The 22,131-nt window shown below is 43.9% G+C and overlaps 1 protein-coding gene across 1 annotated transcript in view; it reads left to right on the top strand.

Moving 5' to 3' along the window:
* Positions 1-11,680: 11,680 nt before the first annotated feature.
* The window catches only part of LOC115095338 (SNF-related serine/threonine-protein kinase-like), a 90,428-nt gene continuing 79,977 nt past the window's right edge, over positions 11,681-22,131 (top strand). The window contains exon 1 of the mRNA XM_029608868.1: positions 11,681-12,062. The gene's annotated coding sequence lies outside the window, so the exon portion shown is untranslated. The remainder of the gene's footprint in view (positions 12,063-22,131) is intronic.

Below are 22,131 nucleotides of genomic sequence, written 5' to 3'. Positions count from 1 at the left end.
CGCCGGTTTGAAAGTTACCCCTTTTAGTACGTTGTCCATACATTTTCCAGGAGACGGGACGCTTTCTGAGTTCCTCTGGAAAGTGAAAGCTCCATGTATTCCTCTCTGAAAACTTGAAATAAGAAAAAAGTGGAAGGTGCTTCAGTGTCCCAAACTTTCTTCTGGATCACCATCTGCATATCTTGCAACAAGGTACATTGTGGTTATACAATTGGACGGAAGAGAGTAATCCTTGATAGTGGGAGGTAGAAAGAGAGCAAGTTTTTCCTCTTTCCTGTCTCATATTCTGGGGAGGCTTCCTACAGAAATCACTAAGGGAAATTTAGAATTAATACCAACTTCTGGACAATTCATTTAAAGTGAAACGGAAAGGCATTACCAAAGTGCTCTTAAGATACAATTCAATTTTTTAAATTAAAATGTCTACACTAATTGACCTGGGTGGCAAAGGCAGGACAAATGGAGTTTGGATCAGGTATTAAAAGGAAACAAAGCTTATGACCTACCAAGAGATAAAGATGAACTTCAACTTAGGAGATTGTCAAAAACATAAATAGCTTCAGGTGAATTATTGTATGTTAGCAGGAAAAATTCAGTGCAAGAAGTGCCAGAGATTTTTAAAATTTGAGATAAATTCAAGTGGCTTTGAGATTCTACAAATGTTTGCGGAATGCACTAGCTGAGGGGTAGAAAGTGTGGAGGAAAAGACTTAAAGACCAATTTTTATAGGCACAAGGACATCTTGGATAGGTGAAGGATAAAGGATACACTGAATATTGAATGTGAGCTTTAATTTCAAATTATTATTTGGAAAGTGATTGCTGTTACAGAACATATTTCTGACTGTAATGAGAAACTGATAAATAGTTTGCTGTCCTGGGCATTAAAACCCATCTTTAACAACTGAAGGACAGTTCCTTGCTAGAGATATATTCTTGGTGAAGATGTTGCAGTAAAAAAAAAATAAATCATAGTTTAATAAATTTTTAGAAAATCTGGAAACCCATAGACCATTATGCATCACAGGTGATTTAACCACAACATTTTGTGTGGCATCATTAAACTATCTTGTACAATATGGTAATAGCATCCCCTTATATGTGTTAATGTTTACTAAATGCAAATTCTATATGCATGAATACACAAAAAATCCATTGTTCAGTGAAAACAGAATGCAGGAGAACATGAGACGATGACTACCTTATTGTGTTAGTAATGCCAGCTCACAAAAGAAGATACAGAGGATCTGGCACCAACAAGACTTCATTTCCATGACTGAGGTGGGAGCATATTAATTAGTTTTAAAATGCTTTGATTCTTCCTGTAAATGTTAAGACTTTCACCAAAACAACTGGCTGATGAAACACTCTCTGCAGTTACTGATCTGGAGTTAGGTACAGAAGGAGGAGCTTAATACATTTGTGAGGATAATGTCAGCATGCGACGGGGAACAGGCAGGATTGCCCAGAGCTAGGGGCTGCAGGAGCCTGAGAAGCTTCCTATCCCATGGCAGGGCAGGGGATGCAGTAGTGTGTGTAGCAGGCCGCATCATTCACTAGCCAGACTCGGAGTGGGGCGGCTGCCTTCCATGATGATCCTCTCTCCCTACGCATGCGACTGAACCCAGGAGAAGAGAGGGAAAAGGGGGAAGAGAGAAAATGAAGAAGGAGAAGGAAAGAATGAAACGAAGGAGTGAAAAGGACATGAGAGAAAGTGGCACACTGGGAGCAGAACTCGGGAACTTTTCAGTGCAGAAGCACTGACCTGATTTGATATTTGTATCGAGAATGTCGGTATATAAAAATTCTAAATAAATAAATAAATATCACTTTGGCTCCTCCTGTTATTGTTAACCTAAAACCCGCACACCACAAATGCAGAGTAAACAGCACACACATACAGATTAATATCAAACCAAAAAAATGTGTGGCACATAAATATGGCTGATCAGTACCTATATCTACAGCTTTATTAGTCTGTAGGCCAGCAGGAGAGATGCTGGTTTTACAATGTACACTTGTTATTAGAGAGAAGAAACCCCGACACGGCCCTATTTTGCACCAAGGCTGCGTCAGGGGGACCGGCCCCGAGGCAGGCACAGAAAGTATTATAATGTTTCAAGTATAACACAAAATCAGAGGATCACTAGAGCATACCAAGCAGGGATAGGACACGGTGTGCAAATCCTGGGCCAACCCAGCAACTCAGTGCTGTGGGAACTGCATTCAGATTCTATACAATAGAGGAAAAACACTTTACTACCGGGGAGGAAAAGGGGGGGAGGGAAGGTCGGGTATGAGGGAGGACGCAGGGACAGAGGGGGAGGGGGAAGGGGAACAGGATGGGGAAGGGGGGGGGAAGGAAATTATAATTGAAAACTAGACAGGTGAAATCAGGTAAACTGAAAAATGAAACAAACCTCACAAAGAAGCAACGGTGTGGGATCCTCCGTGGGGGGAGACCTCAAAGGGTCACAATTTAGCATACTGGAAAAAGCAATAAAAGGTGTTTAAGGAGCAGACAAGTGAGGGGTAGAAATAACTTGCATATCTAAAACAAATGGTGCGACCTACCACTGAGTGAAACTTTCCAATATGGGCTTATGCTGCAGGTGCCAGCGATCGTCCACAGTGAGCTCGCAGTACCAGGGGAACTTGTAAATGTCCAGCGTAATTGCACCGTGACTGGCCCGTCAGCAGGTTCACTATACCGCCAAAGCGGGGAGATAAGAAAATAAATCCATAGACGATGAAAAGAGAGAGAAAGGCAGAGAAAAGCTCCTAGATGAAGCGCGGGAGAGAGCCAGGACAGTACCGCGGCGTTCAAAGCGCCGTAAACATACACTTACAGGCCGATACAGTACAGTGCGCTCCAAGCTGCACATTTTACTTTCAGAAATTAGCGCCTACCCAAAGATAGGCGCTAGTTTCTGCCGGCACTGGGAAAGTGCACAGAAAAGCAGTAAAAATTGCTTTTCTGTGCACCCTCCGACTTAATATCATGGTGATATTAAGTCGGAGGTCCCGAAGAGTAAAAAAAAAAGAAAAAAAAATGTAAAATGGGCCGGCGGCTGTCGGGCCGAAAACCGGACGTTCAATTTTGCCGGCAGCCAGTTTCCGAGCCCGTGGCTGTCAGTGGGCTTGAGAACCGACGCCGGCAAAATTGAGTGTCGGCTGTCAAACCCGCTGACAGCCGCCGCTCCGGGCTAAAAGGAGGCGCTAGGGACGCGCTAGTGTCCCTAGTGCCTCCTTTTGCCTGTTTCTACCTCACCACCTAATTTGAATACTGAATTGTGCGCACCGGCGAGTGGCCGGTGCGCTCGCCGGGAGAGTGAGCGTTCGTCTGCTCTCCCGCGGACTTTACTGAATCGGCCTCTTAGAGTGGTTGGATTATGGGAGAAAGGCAATCTTTTTAGGCGGGAAACCGCAGGGCCCGAAAAGGCGGGAACTTAAGATGCGCTCATATGTGTACATAAAAATAAACATGAGATGTTGCGAGTAAGTACCTTCACACAGGAAAGAACGCCGTCCTTAAGGAGGACGGGGACCAACAATTCGGACAGTAAAAAAGGAAAAGTCTTGATTTGTTGAAAGAACTCGCCTAAAAAGGAAAAATAATTTTGCATCAAGGCCAACTGCATCAAAGATACTCGAAATGAGGAGGGAATACATTCATTAGTATGTCGCTGGGCTAAGGTGGATTGCACAGTTTTATTTCTTCAGCTTGAGGGATGTTTGAATACAAGGAGAAAATGTCTAGACTAGAGTAACCAACAGGAAAGGACAGGATGGGAACGGAGTGGTGACTAGTAGTGAAATGAAATGTCCCAAGTCGCAAACATAAGAAGGGGCCAAGGCTGCAAATGGACAAACGGACAGATCTACAAACTTGGAAAGAGGTTCTAGGATAGAGCCAATGCCTGCCGCATAGGTCGGCCTGGAGGACAATTGAGGGACTTATGTTCTTTAGGCAGGGTGTAAAAAGTTGGGACACCAGGGGATTTCTCAATGAGGAAGACAGCTTCCTTTTTAGAAAGAAATTGACTATCAAATCCATCTTGTACAAGCTCGGAGATCAATGTCTGCAAATGAGGCATGGGGGTCTTCTGGTAGAGGTTTGTAGTAAGTATAGTCTGTAGGGATGTGAATTGTTTTAGGACGATTAAAATTATCGTCCGATAATTTTTATATCTTCTTAAACCGTTATGGAACACAATACAATAGAGATTCTAACAATTTATCGTTATAAATCGTTAGAATCGTGAGCCGGCACACTAAAACCCCCTAAAACCCACCCCCGACCCTTTAAATTAAATCCCCCACCCTCCCGAACCCCCCCCAAATGACTTAAATAACCTGGGGGTCCAGCGGCGGTCCGGAACGGCAGCGGTCCGGAACGGGCTCCTGCTACTGAATCTTGTTGTCTTCAGCCGGCGCCATTTTCCAAAATGGCGCCGAAAAATGGCGGCGGCCATAGACGAACACGATTGGACGGCAGGAGGTCCTTCCGGACCCCCGCTGGACTTTTGGCAAGTCTTTGGGGGGTCAGGAGGCCCCCCCCAAGCTGGCCAAAAGTTCCTGGAGGTCCAGCGGGAGTCAGGGAGCGATTTCCCACCGCGAATCGTTTTCCGTACGGAAAATGGCGCCGGCAGGAGATCGACTGCAGGAGGTCGTTCAGCGAGGGTTCCGGCGCCTCGCTGAACGACCTCCTGCAGTCGATCTACTGCCGGCGCCATTTTCCGTACGGAAAACGATTCGCGGCGGGAAATCGCTCCCTGACCCCCGCTGGACCTCCAGGAACTTTTGGCCAGCTTGGGGGGGGCCTCCTGACCCCCACAAGACTTGCCAAAAGTCCAGCGGGGGTCCGGAAGGACCTCCTGCCGTCCAATCGTGTTCGTCTATGGCCGCCGCCATTTTTCGGCGCCATTTTGGAAAATGGCGCCGGCTGAAGACAACAAGATTCAGTAGCAGGAGCCCGTTCCGGACCGCTGCCGTTCCGGACCGCCGCTGGACCCCCAGGTTATTTAAGTCATTGGGGGTGGGGGATTTAATTTAAAGGGTTGGGGGTGGGTTTTAGGGGGTTTTAATGTGCCGGTTTTGCGATTTTACGATTTTTCGATTTTTCACGATTTTTCACGATATTTTACCCCCCCAAACGGCAACAATACGATTCCCTCCCCCTCCCAGCCGAAATCGATCGTTAAGACGATCGAGGACACGATTCACATCTCTAATAGTCTGAGAGTTTTTGCTTGACATTTTCAATGGATTTATTTCTTTTCATTGTCTATGGATTTATTTTCTTATCTCCCCGCTTTGGCGGTATAGTGAACCTGCTGACGGGCCAGTCACGGTGCAATTTCGCCAGACATTTACAAGTTCCCCTGGTTCTGCGATCTCACTGTGGACGATCGCTGGCACCTGCAGCATAAGCCCATATTGGAAAGTTTCACTCAATTTAGGTCGCACCATTTGTTTTAGATATGTTTTTTATTTAGATATGCAAGTTATTTCTACCCCTCACTTGTCTGCTCCTTAAATACCTTTTATTATTGTTTCCAGTATATTAAATTGTGACCCTTTGAGGTCTCCTCCTATGGAGGATCCCACATAGTTGCTTCATTGTGAGGTTTGTTTCATTTTTCTTTTTACCTGACTTCACCTGTCTAGTTTTCAATTATAATGTCCCTCTCCCCTTCCCCATCCTGTTCCCCTTTCCCCTCCCCCGCTGTTCTTGCTTCCTCCCCCATGGACTTCCAGTCACCCTGAGATTAGTGGAGGGGGAAGGGGGAGGGCAACTGCACAATGGGACTGGATGCTCACAAATTTGCTCTCATAAACACTCTTACATGTTCACACTTACTTTCACTGCTCATTCTCTCACATTCTCACATGTCCATTTACACCTTTACTTCTGCCATTCTCCCACCAACACACACACTCACTCACATCTCTCCCTCTTCCATACAGACACGCCCACTCACTTTCACACCCATGCTCACTTGCACTCAGCTCTCTCCTACTCACCTACATACACTCTCAGACCTCTTCTTCCTACACAAATACACACTCACTCACTCTCACAGACATGCTCATTCTTTCCCTCTCCCCCCCTTTCAAAACGCACTAGCAACAACAAACTCTAACTTGGGCTCCTGGAGCAGCAGCAGCCTCTTCCTTCTCCTCCTGTGCTGCGGAAGTGGACGCTACCTGTTTCTTACTCCTCGTTTGATGCACGGGCAGGAAATCGCAATGTCGATTGGCCAAGGCAAATAGGATGGGGCGGGCAAGTGGCTGGATGCAGGAAACAGGCTGTGCAGGAGCAGGTGGTGTCACCAGGAAGCGAAATAAAGAGTTAAAGAGGTCTGGAGAAATCACTGTCGAGTTTCTCCTTTTTCAGCCGCGCTAGATCAGTGATGTTCCTTTCTTCTTTCCGGGTCCAAGCAGATTGGTTTTGCTGCAGCACCCGGAGATCTCTGGTATTGGCCCGGAGACCCGGTAATTCTTTTAGAATTCCGGAGTCTCCAGGCCAAATCCAGAGATTCCCAGGTATGCCCATGCCCGACCCTCTCCTTCCCTCCCCCCTTTCTTCCCCCATAGTAAAGTGTTTTTCCTCTATTGTATAGAATCTGAATGTAGTTCCCACAGCACTGAGTTGCTGGGTTGGCCCAGGATTTGCACACTGTGTCCTATGCCTGCTTGGTATGCTCTAGTGATCCTCTGATTTTTTGTTATACTTGAAACATTATAATACTTTCTGTGCCTGCGTCGGTGAATACCCGCCGGTCCCCCTGACGCAGCCTTGGTGCGAAACACGACTGTGTCGGGGTTTCTTCTCTCTAATAACAAGTGTACATTGTAAAACAAGCATCTCTCCTGCTGGCCTACAGACTAATAAAGTTGTAGATAGATATATGTATTGAACAGCCATATTTATGTGCCACACATTTCTTTGGTTTGAAATCTAAAACATTAATAAAAAATCTGTCTTGTTGTTACATCACCCCTGTTTGGTACTTGTGTAGGTTCAAAGATCACATGAAGAGCATGACAACCTAATGATAGTGTGGCATCACACACACATCCACCAAGAAATCCTGGTGATAGTGTAACATTATAGATTCTATGAGCAGTAAGGAATACTGGTGATAATGTGACATTATAGATATTATGAGCAGTAGGGAATACTGGTGATAATGTGACATTATAGATACTATGAGCAGTAGGGAATACTGGTGATAATGTGACATTATAGATGCTATGAGCAGTAGGGAATACTGGTGATAATGTGACATTATAGATACTATGAGCAGTAGGGAATACTGGTGATAATGTGACATTATAGAGCCTAAGAGCAGTAAGGAATGCTGGTGACAATGTGACATTATAGATACTATGAGCAGTAGGGAATACTGGTGATAATGTGACATTATAGAGCCTAAGAGCAGTAAGGAATACTGGTGATAATGTGACATTATAGATACTATGAGCAGTAGGGAATACTGGTGATAATGTGACATTATAGATACTATGAGCAGTAGGGAATTCTGGTGATAATGTGACATTATAGATACTATGAGCAGTAAGGTATACTGGTGATAATGTGACATTATAGATACTATGAGCAGTAGGGAATCCTGGTGATAGTATGACATTATAGATACTGTGAGCAATAGAGAATCCTGGTGATGATAGTGTGAGAACATAGATCTTAAAAGAAGTAGGAATCCTGATGACAGTGTAACATAAAACATCCTGTGAGCAGTAGGGAATCCTGGTGATAGTGTAATGTAATTATAGATCCTAGGCAGTTTACCTTGGCCATCCCTGACTGATGTGTCTCCTTCCGCCTCCTGTCTTATTTTGTAAGTATTTTCTATCTCACTGAGATTTGCGGATCAGTGGAATAGAAGTTTGTATAAATAAACAAATAAATGAACATTATAGAGACTATAAGTAGTACAGAATCCTGGTGATATTGTAACATTATAGATCCTATGAACAGTAGAAAAGATTCCTGTTGATAGTGTGACATTATAGATCTTATAAGCAGTAGGGAATCCTGGTGGTAGTGTGATGCTATAGATACTATGAGCATTGGGGGGCATCCTGGAGATAGTGTGACACAAGAGATATTATGAGTAGAAAGCAATCTTGATGATAGTATGACATTACAGATCCTATGAGTAGTAGAGGGGAATCCTGGTGATAGTGTGACATTACAGATCTTATGAGCAGTAGGAGTCCTGGTGATAGTGTTACTTATAGATCCTATAAGCAGTGAGGAATCCTGGTGATAGTGTGACACTATAGATAGTAGATACTATGAGCATTGGGTGGCATCCTGAAGATAGTGTGACACTATAGATATTATGAGTGGCACAGAATCTTGGTGATAGTGCGACATTACAGATCTTATGAGCAGTAGAGGGGAATCCTGGTGATAGTGTGACTTATAGATCCTATAAGCAGTGAGGAATCCTGGTGATAATGTGACACTATAGATACTATGAGCATTGGGGGGCATCCTGGTGATAGTGTGACACTATAGATATTATGAGCAGCACAGAATCTTGGTGATAGTGTGACATTACAGATCTTATGAGCAGTAGGGAGTCCTGGTGATAGTGTGACATCAGAAAATCAATTTCCTTTTCATTGAATTTATTAAAATTTGGTTACATGTCAATCAATGACAATATTTGGGCAGGGAACAATGGGACGGTAACTTTCAAACTGGTGCATGGGCACACTGTGGCGCATGTGCATCGGAGTGCATGTAGATATGCAGCCATCTTATACCTTGCATGCACATATGCACGCACATTATAAAATTGCCTGGCTATGGGAACATGTGCACCCAATTTTAAGTGGGCATGCCTAGCTACGCAAATCCCGATTCTACCAAATAAGTCAGGGTATTTTATAACAGATGCTCATCCACACCATTGTCAGTTACACTAGTTCATCCACCAGTTCACCCAGTTCAGTGCTAGATCCTCCAAATCTCCCTGGTTTGATAGTCTGCCCACCCCCCAGTTACCCCAGACCCTTTAAACCTAGAGGAAGTGGCTAATTTGCTTTATGTACACATCTCTTAGTCACCCCAAAATGCCCGTGCCCTCCTCACACCATGCCCACCCCAGGCCCCTTTTGGAAATCGACTGAGATGTGAGTGCAGTGGGAGATATGCATGCATCTGAGCGGCTTTTAAAATTCAGTGGGTGCTCGAGAACCCGACTTACGCGTGCATCTCCCGATTTTGGTGCACAGGGGGGCTTTTAAAATTTACCTTTAAATGTGCATCAGAGAAAACTGATGATACTGTAACAATCACATTTAGAAGAGGAGCCTTTGAGCACTCAAAAGTGGTGCGAAATACTAAAAAAAAATAAAAAAAAATGCTTGTAAACTTTATAAAATGAAATGTTAAAGGCAAGGGATTACACTCTCTAGAATGAAATTCTTTGGAGGGTAAGGCTTTCTAAATGTATAAAGTACACCATAATGGTGTATATTTCCCTGAATAACAAGGGAGTAATGGAAGCAATAGGAACTATTTGATGATGTCATCATTCTTGGGCCTATGGAAAAGCGCATGTAGGAGCTGTTCTGTATCGGAGTGTGTGGTGGCAGTTTCCCTGGGCTACTGTTCCTGAAAATGTCCCATGTCAGTTCTCAGGATTTAGCAGTTTAGCTTTGTTTTCTCTCTTATTTATGAATATCTGTTTTAATCTGCATAATTTAAAAAAAAAATAGAGTTAACAGGGCACCCTAATCACAACATGTAAATCAAAAAATGCACTTAACAACAATTTAACACACACCATCAACCACAAACCTTTTTTGATTTGTGAGGAAAAGACTTCAGATGCCGAATCTTGGAATAACCATCCCAGATTCAGTGACAATACCAAATCATGAGTCAGAAAAACATCCACAATTTTTCATCATTTTTTATACTGTGACATACTTTTCATAACTATATATTGTGTTGAAAAAAAATCTTAAAAATAGTTCTCAGCTACAATTAGGAAGCTGAAAAAGTGAAACCAATGTCAGGGTCAGGTGGCACAAAAGTATAGCTAGTGTAATGAAAAATGAAAAACCTCCTTTTAAGCTGCACAATGATTTTAAATTTGAAAAATGACAGCTCTGACATGGCCAGTGTTTCGCTGTAGAGGCTGCATCAGGGAAACATCTGAAAAGGTTCCTAAAGCAACAGAATAGTGTGTTTCTTATTCAGCACACAACTCTTTCAATGGTGGCAAACATCTACAGGAAAATCATATCACAGTATAAAAAAATGTGGATGCTTTTCTGACTCATTTATTTATTTATTTATTTATTTATTTATTTATAGATTCTTTTATACCGCGGTACTTATAGACATACATCACCTCGGTTTACAGTGAAACAATAAATTAGCAACAGGCTTTACATGTAACAGTTTAAAAAACAGTAAAACATTTGACAGCAACATTTGACAGCATGATCTTGCATTGTCACTGCACGCAGATATGCAGCCATTTTATACCTTGCATGCATATCTGCACGCACATTATAAAATTGCCTGGCTATGGGCACATGTGCACCCAATTTTAAGTGGGCATGCCTAGCTACGCATCTGAAGTCGGTTCCTCTGAAATGATGTGTGTTAAACTGTTGGGTACATTGTTTTGATTTACATAGTTTGCATAATTTACAGTTTGTATACATTTTATTTCATGTCCCAGTATGTTATATATCTTGTACTTTTATATTCCATGTTTTTAAATTGTACATCATCTTGATTATCTTTAAAGAAAGGCGATTTATTAAAAATAACAAAATAAACTACACATGTTTGGGCACCTCTGATCTAGAAAGTCTGTAATTCAAACATTTCTGTTTTGTTGCTGACATGGTTCTTCTCCCACCACCAGTAATAGTGGAATGATCATTAGAAAAAAGGAGGTGATATTGCCCCTGAATAAGTCTCTAGTGAGACCTTATTTGGAATACTGAGTACAGTTCTAGAGACCGGGCCTTCAAAAGAATATAAACTGATTGGAGTTGGCTCAGAGGGTGGCCATTAAAATGGTCAGCGGCCTCTTTCTTAAGCATATGGAAATAGACTTAAAGAGCTGAACACATAAACCCTTAAGGAAAGAGGACAAGGGCTATGATAAAGACATTTTTAACTACCTCCAAGGTTTCCATGCAGAGGACAGGGGCCTCTTTCAATGGAAAGGAGGCTCTGGAACAAAAGGTCATGGGATGTGGGTGAATGGAGGTAAACGCATGAATAATCTAAGGAAATATTTTGTTAGAGAGTGGATGCAGAGAAGGTGGAGAGAAGGACAGTATGCACATTTAAGAAGCATGGGATAAACACAGATGTGAATGGGCAAACCAGATAAGCAGTATAATCTATTTCTGCCATCATAGTTCTAAGACAGAAAGGACAGCTGGGAGTCTTTAAAAAGCCCTAAGAATGGGAAAAACAAGGAATTAAGAGAACTTGCTGCCAGATGCTGAGGAATATAGAAAACACACTGGAAAGAGAAAAGGAACGGGGGGGGGGGGCGGCTGGGTAAAAAGTGAAAACAGAGAAAAGAAAACGAAACAAGAAAATAATTTGAAAAAAAAAAAAAAAAGAACAGTAAATTCCGGGAGCCAGCAGAGCAAATCGTGCGCTGTGAACTTGCGCGCTCGTGCCTGTCTCTCCCCTGGCAGCTGTTCGGGGCAGAGCCGTCGTGCCCTTTAAGCAGCTGCAGCCCGAGAGTCTCTCCTGACGTCACTGGGAGAGAGAGAGAGACGGTGCAGAAGCAGGAGGCTCCTTCCAGCGCTGCAGCGCTCGAGTCTGCCAGTTCCGCGGGAGCCGCAGGCTCGTTCGCTCCCCCCCCCCCCCCCCAATCCGGATTACCGCGACCCGGCGCCCTCCAGCCCGGGGGGAGGGGACCGCTGGGCAGGCCGCCGGGAGCAGCGAGAAGCTGAGATCCTGCCGGGAAATCCGGCCGGCGCACAAGTTGAGCGGCAGAGGAGGGGAGACCAGGGCTGGAGAGTGCTGCAGTGCCCGGGGTAAGTTGGAGGCTTCCCTCCCCACCCCGCAGATGTGTCAACACGAGCTGAATTTCCGTCTGCGCCTTTCCTTAACCTCCCCCCCCCCCAAAAAAAATGGAAAAGGACAGTTAGGGTGGCACCCTACCGACTGTATCTGAGTGGTGGCAATGGGGAGAGGGTTGCTGGGGGATGAGGGGCGCGACACTTTATTTTGGGCTGTATATGTAGTTTGTCATCTGTTCTTGCAGAAGGTGCAGATCAGATCGTGAAGCGGTGGCTGGGGCTGTACGCCGAGTACAGGAAATGCGGTTTGGAAGGCTGGGCTCTGAATGAACTGGGAAATGGAGCCGAGAGCCAGGATGCCAGGCAGCGGGGGCTCCTGGCCCGAGTGCTGCCAGAGAAGGGTGTGCAGGCCCCTTTACATGCCTGTGATTGCTACAAATAATTTAAGTGACCGCGAATCCAAGGCGGGAAGAAGTCCCGTATGTGCTGCGCGGTATAAACACTGCTGTGTGCGGTGACTGGGGATACCCGGGTATAATACAGTTTCCTTTCCCTCCTTACTGTGAGCGTGTCCTGGGAGGGGGCAGGCACACACTCAGCGCTGCACAGAGGAAAGCGATCAGTGCTATATATGGGGGAGGACTGCTCTATAATGCTGTTTCTTCCATACTCTCTGATTATATAAGGTGGAGTTTATGATATAACACATTCTGTGCTGAAAGGCTTTCAGTCAGTACTTTCCCTGCTACAAATTGTTTCCCACAAAAAAAAGCTCTCATATAGCACTATCTGACAGAGGCTGTTTTCAGATATAAAGTCATCTCTGATACATATCTTTTTTTGTTAGAAAGTCATTTTGCTATAGTACTTTCTTTGATATCAGGCCCTCAACCTGATATAAGGCTGTCTGTGATATCCAGGATATCTCCTTTATGTGCACAGGTGAGCTCTTCTGTAATGCTGTCTATCAAGATTTGTTAATCACCTTTAAACAAAATAAAACAACCATAAATAAATATGATATAAGGATTCTCTTTTGTGTCCAGTCCAGCTCAGTATAACCCCCTGTAAAACAGCATCTCAGAGGCTCATCCTTTGGCATCCTAGAGCTACCTGTACAGAGGGGGCGCTGGGATATTTCAGTTGTGACTGACAGTGCAGTTCGTCAGGTCCTTCCAGAATACCAGGATTTGCTTCAGGGATTGCTGTGGGAAACTGAAATGCTAACTTTTGTCTGCTTTAATTTTTTTTGTTCAGAGTTTCTCTTAAATGATTTCATCTTCTTTGAAAATGCAAACAATGTGGCTTTAAACCTTTGAAGTATGGTTGTTTGCCCTCTGATTTTGTGCACTTCCACCTATAGGACATTGTGTTAATGCATATCTTTCCCATATGACTCTTATCAGGGAACCATCATGTACAGTCTCTCCATCAGGGAGCCATAAAATACAGCCTCTGTCCTTAGTCTACTCCAAAAAGTTTGCATCAGGGAGCTATCATACATGGCCTCTCTTCCCAACCATGTCTTATCAGGGAGCCATCATCTATAGCCTTCACCTTGCTCCTTCCAGTCTGACTTGGTTCTCATCAGGGAGTTATTATAGACCACCTTTCTCTTTATGCCTTTCAGCTGTAGGGATCATGCTATATTCTCAATGTTGTTTTCCAGATGTAGGGCAAGTATTGTAGTGATGTCCTGTGATCTGAAAAGAGCAACATATGGTACTCTCCATCATTCCTGCGGCAGTAGTAGGGATTTGTGCATGCAGTGCAGGGATTTCTTTGATTGTAGCTGATCCTGGCAGATACCACAGAAGCATCGTTCATTAATGCAATGGAACTCATTTGATCAGAATGCTGATCAGTTTCACTATTTAGTCCAAAACCTGCCAATGACGACTTCTGCTGGCTCACGAACCTTGACAGCGTCTTAGAAGATGCTGGGAATAGGAAAGCTAAAAATTGATGCAGGAAAGCAATCAGCAAATTCTGGGGTCTGACGACACTCTGCTAATACTGATTAAGTAGCAAGGCACTGAGTGTGTGTGTGTGTGTGTGTGTGTGGGTGCGTGTGTGTGTGGTGGGGGTGGGGCTGAGCTATCCTGGTTCAGACAAAATTATCCTATCAGAGGACAAGACAAGGTGCACAGAGAGAGAAACACTGTACAAATGTAGACATATAGGCAGATACACACTCATGAACAGACAGTAGAAATGCACACAGACAGGCAGAGCCAGATGTACTGTTAGACCAATAGTCACGTAGTCTCTCACACAGGCATACACAGGACACATACATAAAGGAAAAAAGACACTGCTGAAAAGAAATAGGTAAACAAACCTAGATATATATCTATAAAATGTTAGAGGGTTTTGCAAGGCTGCCTGTCTGGGTTCCTGGTTGAAGGCTCTGTGATACCATAAACTCTGCTGACCAATCAGCACGTATACTGGATGGCCGCTCCTGCTGATTGGTTGGTGAGACACCAGCAGTGCAGGCGTAGGAGCCAACTGTTCAGAACGACTGGGGGTGCTAAACCTAACCCAAATTACCACTCTCTGGACACAGTGAAGGAGTTTACTCAGTATTGGGGGGTGCTCAAGCTCCCATTGCACCCACAGAGCTGGCACCTAAGCAGGTAAGGTTCCTAACTATTAACACCAGTCAGGATCAGCACACGTTCCCCACAGACCCTGCTTTTCCAGCTTCTGGCAGATACAAACGCAAGCAAACATGCATACTTATGTACAAAACCTCATGCACATACAAACATACGCACATACCAACGTTCATGCAGGCAATATGCAACTTTTCAGAAGTCCAGATTTTCTGTACATACTCTCATCAAGTGGAAGAAAAGGCTAATGTATATTGGGAAGTTTTATTGCATTAAATCTTTTAAGAAATTATATAATTCCTTTTCTGAAGAAAAATCTTAATCACCTATGCAAAGAACTTGAGCACCCCCAGTATTGGGTAAACTCCTTCACTGTGTCCAGAGAGTGGTGATTTGGGTTAAGTTTAGCACTCCCAGTCGTCAGACCCCAGAATTTGCTGATTGCTTTCCTGCTCTTTTCAGTCACAGGACTAATATATATATATTTATTATTATTTTAGACACTTAATATTCTGTCTTATCTCAGGAATGACCTTCAAAGCAGATTATGACATAATTAAATAAATAATAGCATTTGAAACAACTTTACAATTAGAATCAAATTTATAGTTAGGACAGCATTGGGAACCCAGTGGTGTATAACTTATAGACCTTACTCGAAAGTTCAGGTAGTTAGGCCAGGAAATTGAGGGTCTCTGGCTGAAAAGCAGATTTTTTTTGCAGAGCTACCATGGCTCTCATTGCCATGGTAGGTAGATTTTGTAGAGACAATTACAGTAGTCTGCTTTTGCTAAATAGAAACTAATACACACAGATGCTCAATTTGCTGTTATTTGTGACTCCTGTCCCATTGTGTTCTAGTGAGAGTGGTAAGTGTTATTAATATTAAAAGCAGGACTGTCAGGATGAGAATGCATTGAGATGTTAGGTAGACTCCAGGAAATGTGTGCCATGTGTACTGCCTGGGAGCTGCTCTGTGTGCAGTATGCGTCGTGCTCTGTGCAGCCTGTGTGCCTCGCATATGAAGCACAGTATCACTTAGGGTGCAGAACGTATGGGTAGGTTGTGCCATGTGTGCAGCTTGTTTGTAGATCTTGGGGCAGACTGCATGCTTCCTTGTGTGCAGCCTGGGCTTCTGCAGGAGAGCGCAGAACACAGGGATGCACTGCAGCATATAAATAGCCCTGTACTTTTGTGAGCTGCAATAGGCACAGGAGGGGTGTACAGTAGATCTGAATTTTTTTTTAATGAGAACAAATTGTGTTACACAGTTCTCTTTCTGCTCTTTCCCTGATTGGTGCTGCCTTTCTCAGAATATTAAATTATTCATGAGTGAAATCATGCTGCCTCTTGACTGTGTCACTCTCTACAAAGGCCTAGTAAAATACACTAATTTGGGCTTCTACTCAACCCAGATACTGACCTGACAATAATCAGGGTAACTGGCACAACTTTACCCAGTCCTGTTTTGTCATCTTTTTTAACTCGAAGTACTCTGGATTTTGGAGTCCTGAATTTTTTATTTGAAAAAAAAATCTGACTGCAAATCCTAGAATGCTTTTGGTAAAATACAGAAATGCTCTGTATGGGATTCTCACAGATTTTTGGCTAAGATAAAAACATAGAACTGTGACAGCAGAAAAAGACTGGATGGCCTATCTAGGCTTCCATTCACACCAACTAATTCAGCTTACAATTCCTATCACTTCCTCAAAGCTCTCCTGGGTTTGCCCCCTGCTTTCTTAAAATCATATACCAGGGGTGGAAAATTCCTGTCCTCAAGTGCCACAAACAGGCCAGGTTTTCAGGATATCCACAATGAATATGCATGAGATACGTTTGCATTCAGTTGAGGCAATGCATGCAAATCTCCTTCATGCATATTCATTGTGAATGTCCTGAAAGGCTGGCCTGTTTGTGGCTCTCGAGGTCCAGCGTTGGCCACCCCTGTCATACACTGTCTCTTGTCTCCACCACCTCCACGGGGAGGCTGTTCCATGCATCCCCCACACTCTCTGTAAAGAAATATTTCCATAGGTTATTCCTGGGCCTGCCCCTTTCACCCTTATCCCATGACTCCACATTCTAGAGTATCCTTTACTTTTTGAAAGAGGTTCACTTCTCTTTTGGAGTGTGAAATGGACTTTGCAAAATGTGTCTTTGTTTTGTACATCATGTCCTTATTTGTGGCAAGGACAGGAGAAGAATGCACAAGATTCTCTCGCACAGGATGCTGGAAGGGATTGGCATAGGAATACAGGAATCCTCACCTCTTGGACCAGACAGCTCCTGGGGTATTTGCACAGGATACAAAGACTGTCACCCATGGGACTGAGTGGTTTAGGAGCATGAAGGCATAAGCCCAAAAAAAGGAGGGCCAAAGAAGCAGGAACCCGTCCAAGCATTAATTCCAGTGCTTTACAGGAGACCTGCCGTGATTTCAGACCATATTTAGATAGGTTGTGGAACTCCAATCAAACTAGCAATAAATTCTATTTTCAATACTTTCATATAGCCATCTAGCATGGAGGGAGGCATTTCGTGACCTCACTAGTGACATATGTTATAATGTAACCAGATACCAAGCCCATTGAAATAATACCAGTGGCTTTATTTTCATCGTTATTTCATATTGCTTCCTGTAACTATGCATGAACCATACATAACGGTAGAAAAGAAAAAGGCTGCTGTTTGGAGTACGTATGTAGAAGGACAAGTATCACTCCATTTAAAGAAGAGAGAGTTCATTTGGAACTAGCAGAAGTGAAAGTGGACAAGGTGATGGAGCTGGATGGGATGCATCCTGTAACTCTTGGTTAGTAAGCATGTGGTACATTCAAGTCACCCCCATGCAGAGAGTGATCATGAACTGGTTAGGGTTGTGGGGTACTGAGCATGTTCAATTCTTTGAGAGTGGTGTTGTGAGGGAGCTGCATGATGTGAAAACAAGTGCAGAGACTGGATAGTATCAGAAAATACCCAGCTCTCTGGTGGAACACCTCTGTGGCTCCTGGAGAGGACGATGCACCAAACCTTGTGGAGACTTCAGCTGGGAGAAGTCTCTATTGAAGAGCAGAGCTCTGCGAGTCCAAGTTCACTCCGGATGTGCAGGTTCTGAGGGGCCATGCCAATGGAAAGAATGATTCAAGTGATCTGAACATGAGACCTAAGAAAATGTTGATTGTACAACCGCAGTCTGTGGAACTCATGCTCTGCTGTGTAAATACAGTAAGTTGGTTTCGAAGGAAACTGACTGGTTTGGCCATTGCTTTATTAGGTCACACCAACTAGAAAGGACAGCAGCCTAGGAGCCTTCATGTGACCCTGGTGGCATGTTTACTGCTGAAAGGCAAGAGGAGAATGTTAGGCCATGATTGAAGGTGGATTACAGTTGTGGCACCCTGGCTACACTAGGGATATTAAGAGAGTTTAAAGAGGTTTTGGTAGCTCCACTAATGGTTTCGAGCAATCATTCTTTGCAAACAGGAAAGGTTCTAGATTGGAGAAGGGCAGATGTTGCATTTCAAAAAAGTGTAAATAGGGAGGAGAGTGCTAAATACAGGACCTTAGTAATGGGTGCATTGATGGAGTCAATGCTATGAAGATCTGCAACAAGAGTGGGCACTTGAGGGAGTTGAGAGAAGGATGCATGATCTAAGAAAGCTTGAGGAACAGTCAAATGCTTAGCAGCTAAACTTCAGGGCAAAGAAGTGTAGAGCCATGCGTCTGAGGTGCAGGAATGCAGGTGAGCAGTATGTGCTGGGGGTGATTTCCTGATATATGTCAAGCAGGAGAGCGACAACATGAACATCATATCTGATGTCTTATTCTAAATAGCATTCCACCTTGCGATGCTCCTTTTGACTTTGTATTTTAGGGGTGTAAGCTTTCAGTAGTGCAAAAAGTGCTCTTTCAATGCATCCTCATATTAAATCTTTTGTGGCTATTGCCTTTGCCAAGCTATGCCTACTGTGTCACCTAAAGCCTCTTTTAGACCCCAGTGATTTTCATAACAGTGCTGCAGACCCTTGTTATTTTCAGCTTTAGACTACTGTAACTCTTTGTACTCTGGTCTTCCTGCAAATTCTTTTAAGGACACTTCAGATTATTCAAAATTCCGCTGCCCATATATTAACAGGTTCAAACATTAGGAATCATATCGCTCCGGTTCTCTGTTCCCTTCACTGGCTTTCCATTCAGTAGTGGATCAGGTACAAATTTATTTAACACATTTCTAGCCCGCACAATCCCATGTACTTGATGGGTTACAACAAACATACACAATCATACATAGAGTGGAGACAGTTCCAAAGCAAATACATTTAAAAAGTAGTTTAGTTCAATCCTGTAGATTTACACTCCATCTTGGGCCCTAACTGGGTTCTCCGCATTCTCCACATCTCACTGACCACGTGAGTAGATGCTCTCAATAGCTGCTGCACTGTTATGGAATTCATTGCCTGTGTCTTTGCAAACTATGACCGATGCTTGAAAAGGCACTAAAACTCCATTATTTAGAGAGGCTTTTGAGTTGGTGGATTGAATTGGTTGGTCTTCTCTGGCCTATTGCATTGATATTATTGATGTTGACACTCTAAAGGTTTTCTTATGTTCTGCTGGTTGGGTTAATCACAGTAACACGATTGGCTCTGATTTTGGGCTCTGTTAGAAATATGTGCGCTAGTGTAACATCTGGTTTTTTTTTATATGTTTTGTATTGGCCAGGAATTTGTATGTATGTATGGTTTACAGCCCACTCCAAGTTTTGGAGGCTGTGGGTTATAACTCTTTTATAAAAATAAATAAACGTGTGAAAAATGAGTGGCCAGAGCCATGGGAATGCTGGGGTCCTATAAGGAGAGACAGGACCAGATGATAATACATTTGTACAGGTTGTGAGTGAGATCTCATTTGGAATATTGTATCCAGTTCTGTTGGCCGTATCTCTGAAAAGACAGGACCGAGGCAGTCCAAATGGTGCAAGTTCTGCATTCTTAAGCCCTATGAGATGAGACTTAAGAACCTAAATAAGGACCACTTAGAGGAGAGGAGAGAAAGAAGGGATATGGTGGAAATATTCAGATACGTCTAAGGCATGAATAATGCACAGAGGAGAAGAAATTCTAGTGCAAGATATCATGACAGGAGACTGAAAGGAGTTAAACTCAGAAGTAATATTAGAAACTATTTCTTCGCAGATAGGACAGTGGATGCAACAACAGCAGTCTCGAAGAAGACATGGGATAAACCTAGAAGATCCTTATTTGCAGAGACGTAAAGGGAAAACTGGACATCAAGTGAGGTCTATGATATTGCAACAGATAAGAAATTGGGCAAACTAGATGGGCTCATAGTCAGTGTCACTAAACATAATTGAAGCATAATGTGTGTCATTTATGACACCGATGGTAAAAAACCCAACCCTCTATATATCTGGTTTGTATGCTAAGGAGTAAGATCTGATGAAAATGTTGTCTTTGACTGCACAGTCTAGTTAATTTTCGTTTCCTTGCAATCTAAGGTGACGGTAGTTCTCAAGAAGAAAATCTGCATGGCGACTAGTGAGGCTCAGCTGGTATCAATGAAAGCAGTTAGCCAAGTTTCCAAGAGGGTTAATGGATGGCTGAAGGCCCGTGGGGACAGGCCAACACTGGTCTGGTTTGACCCTACTGCATCTATGAACTTGTAGACTTGGCCTTTCTTGGAGAAACCAGACTTGCAAATGCACTGGAGCCCCCCCCGGTGACCTTGTAAGAAGCTGCCCCCTTTTTGGTGGTCACTATTTCCAGCATTTGGTAGTGAGCCTTAAGCCAGGGGCATGGGCTGAGTTGCTGAACATCTGCTCACTCCTCTTTCCCTGCAGGAAGGCCTGCATCCCCAGCCCAGCCTCGCAGCCATGGCCCACCAGCCGCTGCTGCGCTTTTCATCTCCGGCTTGCAGTTTCATTAGGGAGAGTGCAGTGCGGTATTTCCATCCTGACAGTCTCTCGCTCTGTCTTTTTTTCTGCATTCACCTCTGTGATGGCTCGGCACTAATCTGTTTCTTTGCTCTCAGTCCAGCCTCTTTCAGATGGGGAGTTTAAGGGCAGGGGATGGCTTTAGCTCACATTACTGAGAAATACTGGACATGGCTTAAATATCCATCGATATTCTAATACGCGCTGAAGGACAAAAGGGAAGCCGGATAGATTTCAAGTAGGCTACGGGGGGACAGCGGCTGGGGACTGGTTTGCAGCTGACACTTTCAACCAGAGCTATCCAGATGGGCGGATAATAAATCAAAGATATAGATAACTTAAAGAAGTAACCATAGTCTTTCATCTAAATTAGGCAGGTTATTATTACTCTTTGTCTCTATATACAGAACCTTCAGGGATGACCACGAGTGATGTACATGTATAGGAAAATGTAAAAGGATAGGATAGGATTGGATAGGACTCAAAATAAATGCAGACGGGATCAACAGGCTGTAGGTCCCTGCCTGAAAGGGCTTCAGAGTGGCGAGTGTCTCCGGGGAGCATAGGAGGACCCAAGACCTTAGGGATTGTTTTTTCAAGCTATCTGCAGTGGGACAAAGACGGCATATGCCTACCCCCCCCCCCCACCCCCGTGGGCTCTGCACCAGTTCTCAAAGTGACAGGACGCCTGTACTTTCGCTTTGAAGCTTGCAGTGGGGTGCGAAGTGCGTGCGGCCGCGTGCGCCTGCTTTTCCTGCGGGTAGATTTCTGCTGGAAAAGCCTGCGTGGAGTTTTGGAAATGCCCATCATGCACGTGCATCCCCTCCCTCGCCTCCCCCAGCCTAAACATGCCCCCGGGAACGCCGTCTCTCGGCGCGGCCAAAAGTCTGCGCCCTGTGGCACAGTGCCAGACTTTTAGGTGCATTGAGGGTCTGCAGTATTCAGACAACTGATTAATATGGGTAAAACATTTTTTTTTTTACCCTCCATAAATCGCTTTTAAAATTGCTCTTGTAAAGTGTTTGGCAGGAAGAAAACACAAAAATCAGATTTGGGTTTTTGGTTTTTTTTAAGTTTTCTGGCTGAGCCCTGCAGCTTGCTATAAATGTAATTTACAAATTGTAAATAAAATGAGATGATGTTCTGGTACAGAGAGCTAGAGTTAAGATGACCTGTCCAAGGACACAGAACTGGGATTAGAATTGAGACAGACAGATAAAATGACCTGTCCAAGAGGGTATTTGAGCACATAAGAAAAACAGGATTACATCTCCATGCATGCAGTGGGGTAGAACCAGAACTGGGTCAGTCTGACATTTTTCACAAGTAGATATTTGACACTGCACTGAGAGGCATTTGGCGAGGGAACCCTGTATGGCATTGGGCAGGGGGTTGGTTAATGTCCGAGGTGGGAGTGGATACATTGGGTTGAGTTGTGGTCCGTTAAGGAATCGTCAGGGTCAAGGGAGAACCACAGGTGGGTAGCTGGCTAAAGTGAACTCAGAAGCAC

The sequence above is a fragment of the Rhinatrema bivittatum genome, chromosome 7, assembly GCF_901001135.1.
Source record: "Rhinatrema bivittatum chromosome 7, aRhiBiv1.1, whole genome shotgun sequence".
Taxonomy (NCBI): domain Eukaryota; kingdom Metazoa; phylum Chordata; class Amphibia; order Gymnophiona; family Rhinatrematidae; genus Rhinatrema; species Rhinatrema bivittatum.
This window is presented reverse-complemented; position numbering and strand designations above follow the sequence as displayed.